This window comes from Antrostomus carolinensis, unplaced genomic scaffold (genome assembly GCF_000700745.2).
Source record: "Antrostomus carolinensis isolate BGI_N321 unplaced genomic scaffold, ASM70074v2 scaffold18997, whole genome shotgun sequence".
Lineage (NCBI taxonomy): Eukaryota > Metazoa > Chordata > Aves > Caprimulgiformes > Caprimulgidae > Antrostomus > Antrostomus carolinensis.
This window is the reverse complement of record NW_010326888.1, coordinates 64,201-69,581: the sequence shown is the minus strand read 5'-3', so window position 1 is coordinate 69,581 and position 5,381 is coordinate 64,201. Positions and strand designations below refer to the sequence as shown.

General features: G+C 44.4%; 1 protein-coding gene across 1 annotated transcript in view; it reads right to left on the bottom strand.

Moving 5' to 3' along the window:
- SORBS1 (sorbin and SH3 domain containing 1) overlaps window positions 1–5,381 on the bottom strand; it is a gene marked incomplete at its 5' end in the record, with an annotated part of 69,323 nt that overhangs the window by 3,301 nt on the left and 60,641 nt on the right. The gene's annotated exons all lie outside the window — the stretch shown is intronic.

The following is a 5,381-nucleotide window of genomic DNA, read 5'->3' as shown; positions in this document are numbered from 1 at the left end:
CCCACCCAAACACCACACTTCTTGGACAACAATGTCTTTCATTTACACAAGAGACATTAAGGCTACAGTAATGCACCTGCACTGTAGTGCACACAACGCTGCAAAGAGAAAGGTGACAGTGAAACAGAAGCTCAGAGCAGGGAATCAGGTTATGGACACTGCTACAACCAGAAATGGCACATAATGTCATACTGCATTCTTGTAGGGGAAAAAAACCAAAACAACAACACCAAAACCAAACCAACAAGGACAGAAACACATACTTGAGAGCATCAAACATGAAATGCCAGAAACATGCTGAGAGGAGTCTGCCGCTATTTTTAGAAAAGTCCTCAATGACTTTGACACAGGAGAGAACAGTAACTCACTTGCTTCTTAAAAAAGACCAGCTCAGGTCCTCAGAGGGCACAATGCAGTGTAGCCCCGTCAAAATCACTTGAGCTTGTACCAAGCAAGGATCTGAGCTGCTCTGTTAATTCCCACAGTAAGGCAGAGCTTCAGGTCAGAGGAGGCCCTGACCGGAAAACCCAGCTCCAAACACCACCACCTGCGAAGCTTCTGGAGTCTGCCCTGCCTTTCTTATCAGTCACACTTTTCACAGGGACTTGCATGTCCCAGAGCACAGACAGGAAAATCAGGGTATTTGGAATTGGAGGTTTTTTGGGGAAGGAGAAAGTCACTGAGAAAGTTGCACAGAACCTGGTTTTGCACGCTTGTTGCATATTCCAACACCTGCTGAAGGCAAGGGGGATGCTGTGAGCAAATGGGATGTCTGAACTAGCATAGGGTTATTTGTTCCACCTGCAGGACTGCTTGGCACAGTGGATTGGATAAGATACAGAGCATTGCCATCCTCTGTGATCATTCAACGCAATTTTCAACCCAAATTCCAAAGGCCACAATTTTTATGCTTTTCCTCCTCCGCTGTATTGACTTCAACAATGCTCTTTAGTAAAAGGCTTACTTTCTCATGGCATCCTGAGGCAGAGCAGAAGCAGATGATAAAGAAGTTTGTGACACCTTCAGTCCAAGCATGCTCAAAGAGTTTGGAGAAGTGCAGGGTGATGAGCTCATCCCTGTCTAATTCCTGTTCTCAAAGCTCCTCTGAACCACATCCTAGACCTCTGGAGCTGTGCCCATCATTGTATGAAAGCAAACTGACTCTTTTCTCGAGGACTGTGACCCACTCTAGGCCAATCCAACCCACAGCAACTCCTTTGTAGTCAGCTGTACTGTCTAGGGCTGGAATGTGGGATCACTGCCCTAAGAAACAATGCTCTGTTACCCTCTATATGTCTACAGAGAGAAAATTAAATATAAGTTGGATGGGCTAATTGCAGTGGAATTTGCATTCAAAGCATTTACTGTGGAGCCTGAAATTGTCAAAGGATTTCCGGAAGTCATTCCTGCCTATCACCAGCCCTGAAAGGCAAATGGAGTAATTAGAAATTTAAAATTAATACTGTGCAGACCAACTGGATATAGTGCATTAAATCTGATGAGATCAGAGCTAACTCAGGTGGTCAAGTAGCTGGCAAAATCAATTTCCAGGCTGAGGCAAGAGGCAGCTGTAAGAATGATTTTTTTTTTTTTTTTAATTCAGCAAAGTGCTTTTCTACTGCTGGAATTGCTCCATGACCTCCTAACACCATATTGTCCATTTTTCATCGATTACTTGTGACCTCCCTGACCAGCTTTTCCTCCAAAAAGCATTAATAACTATGAATTACATTAGTTATTTGAAAGCTAAAAAATTGACACTACCTCTGAATGCTCCATGGTGCAGGCTTGTACGTGCACTGTAATACCAAGGAGGTGCAGCCTACCAGCATCAGAAACTTGGCCACGTTCCCTTTGCTGGCAGAATCCCCACGGGAATTTCCATGTGGCAGCTGGGCAGGGGCAGAGGCCAGCAACCCCTAGTTCCTAACAAGACACACAACTACGTGGATCCCCTCTGGCCTCTGCTCCAGAGATCCAAGCAGCTCCTACCAAAGCAGTGGGTGTCTCTGCACTAACTCCCACGGCTACAGCAGAGCTCTACAGTGTGGTGATGAAACATCCCAAAGTCAGCATTAGCCAAACAGGATGAAAAACTGACCATGTCAGATCCTATAATTTTAGGCTGTAAATGTACCATCCCACTGCTTCAAACAAGTGAACTTCATAGCATGGCCTAGATATCTTTTTGAAACAAAAAACCCCAACCTCCCCCCCAAAAAAAACACCAAGCAACCAACTGACCCTACATTATTCTTGCAGAGAGAGAGAAGAGAATAAAGAAAAAAAAAGTGGTGTAGGTTCAAATGCCCTTCAAACATGGGTTCAGAAAGCCTATGTACTACCTACAGGGGTGGCTTCATGTGCCAAAGGCGACCAAGGAATCAGTGAGCATGGGGTGCAGCTCAGCTCTTAATATGAACACTGAGCCAGCCCTGCTGCTGCTGGAGGTAAACTGAGGACCCTAAAACTGATCAAGTATTCACAACCCATTAGAACAATTCAACTCCTACCCTCTCAGTCACACTACAGGCTTTGTTAAGACTAAGTGAATAAACTTAAGCAGGTGCTTAAGTCTCCCTCTACAGACTACACAAATATGTGGTACAGTCAGCCCGGAAGCACAGCTGGACACTGTTTCCACCTCATAAGGAGACTGAGAATGGATCTAAAGAGCACCACAGGTTTGTAAGAACACGAGAAAAAAGTTCTATGTTAAGAGCCTAGAAAAGCCCTGAGGCAAGTTTTAACTGTTAGGAATAAAAATGCTGGAGCTACTCAATAGTGCTCTCCCTGCTCCTAGTGAAGTCAAATGTGATCAGAATGTCTATCTATTGCACCTCTTGTTTACGTGTCTTCTTCCATCCCTTTCTGGTGGGAGTCAAAGGACTACATAAGCAAAAAGAAAGCTAAGCAGAACAGATTAAGACAGACAAGACAGACAGACAAATTGGTATCCCCTTAGAGAAGGGCACACATCAGCAGTGATGCTCTCACATGTGAATGGAGAACCATGAGCAGGGAGGACTCCCCAGCCCAGCCAACAGAAAAAAGGAAAACGTCTGCACACACCAAGCCCCAGCTCTGGTGGAAGTGAGGGGAAAGCTGACCAAAGAGCTCTCACAAAGAACACAGAAAAGGCTGCAGTGCAGAGCAGCCTGACCAAACAGCTGTCAAAGTCAGTGGAAAGATTCCTTGGCCCCTGGATCAGAAGCTGAAGGCTGTGTCTACAGCAGAAAAATGTGTCTCCCATGGGGAGCAGGTACCAACACCTGCTGCAGGCTGTGCAGCTCTGGCTTGGTCAAAAAATGTGCTGGGTAGAAACGCAGTTGTGCTGAACCTGTGGAGCAGCAGAAAACCACTGGGTGGGGATCAAAGCTTACCTTGGAGATAGTACTAAGTAATGGACATAATAAGCAAGCATAGCTGGTCTGTGCTAGGGAACATGGGGTCTGAGCATCCTCCTCATATGCTCTCCTCTCTACCAGCACAAAGTGAGTGAAATTACTCGTCACTCTGCCTGAGTGGTTTTGTAGAAGAGGAAAGGAGCAGATAGCCCCTCACTGACATCCCTCACACTGCTGGGTGATGCAGGGACCCTTGTCCAATCACTCCAGCCTTCCCCATCCCATGGCCACAGTCCAGCCCCGAGGCTGAAGCTGCTGTGCTGCTCACATGCTCGCTAGCATCACTGCTGACTATCACACTGTGCTACCAGGACCTCAGAATAAAACAAGAGTTAAATCAGAAAATTCCTGAGGGTCCCCTGAAATAAATGAATTTTATAGATTACATTACTGCTTAATATGTTTTACTGGAATATTGAAATAAATTATCTGTAAGTTATACCTGAAATATCTTTCACATGCTGTAAGGTCATTGTTTTTACTTTTTAGTTTGGACTGTGAAACTAAACAAAAGGGAATAACTTCACAATAGCTAAAAGACCCATAGCACTTTATATTATTACTTAATGGAACAGGCAAGAACAGTCCTTACCCCAGCCCTGTACCAAAGAGGTCTTAAACCTGAAAAAAACCCTGGGTCAGAATTTCATAACTGGGTAGGTTCTGTATAATGAGAAAGAAAACAAATTCAAAATGGTAAAATACCTCAAACACCAGGGATGGATAGTAACGGAAACAAAACCCAAATGTAATGTCTCATTTCCATGTCTACTATGTGCTTTTCTCATTCAATTAAAAATCAATGAAAAGATAACAAATTTTTGAAAAGGCCTCCAGGGTATTACCTGCAGCTTTGCTGACATATCAGCCCCTGTATGGGTCACACAGGTAACAAGAAGTCATTTGCACACATAAGTACCACTCCTGCTCCCTAAGCAACTGTAGACCCAGAGCTGGAAAGGACATCAAGACTACTGATAATGTCACGCACAGTTTTAACTTGACACTGACAATGCTCTGATTGTCAAGGCATATAAAATACAAATTTTAGCTTGACTTTGACTCCAAAGAAAGGCCACAAGGTCCTATTACAACCAGGTGCAACACCCAAAATAGAAAGTGCTAGTCAGCACTCGGGAGAAACATCTTCCCCTAAACACGGCTCTTAGCTCCTGCTCTTTTGAACTGCATAGATGCAGTGCAAGCACCAGCAGGACCAAGCAGATCAGAGGTCAGGAGAAAGGCCAACACAGAAAACTTCTGTGGATTTTTAACATGAGGAAGAATATGTATCCTATTGGACTCGGATACTGACATTGAAAGGGAAGCAGGAGGTGCTTGTTCAGTAAAAAGCTGTCAAGTTCACGCTTGGAGAGAAATGAGGTGAGTAAAAGGAAAGGAAAATTTCAGAGTTAAAGCTGTATCTCACACTCATAAACTGATCAAGAAAATAATTAACATTGGTAACTACCCACACTTATCATAGAATGATAGAATGGTTAGGGTTGGAAGGAACTTTAAAGATCATCTAGTTCTAGTTATTCTGCATGAGCAGCCTGCCTGGGTCATGGATCAAGCCAAAGATTGCTTCCCCAGTCAGTGCCTGTCACTACCAGTTTTTGCCTAATTGTGAGCTTTCTGTTTCAAACATTGCCATCTTGTGGAAGCTGCTGGAAGGACTGACAAGACACAAGCAGCTGCAAGCACTGCTCATTCCTGGACCCTGGACATCCCAGTCACACAGTGCTGAGGCAGAGTTGCTTACGCTGCACAGACCCTACTGCATCACTCTTTAAAGACGTTTTTAGATCTCAGCAATAGAGCTCAGAACCTCCGAATTGTACCCGAGAAGGCGGGAACAGGTTCCTGACATTGTGGATACCAAGTAGTGTATGCTTTACCTTTAGCTCTGCGACACTCAAACCCTGAATCCTGATCTTGGGTGGTTAAACAAAACCTGAACCAAAGTATCTC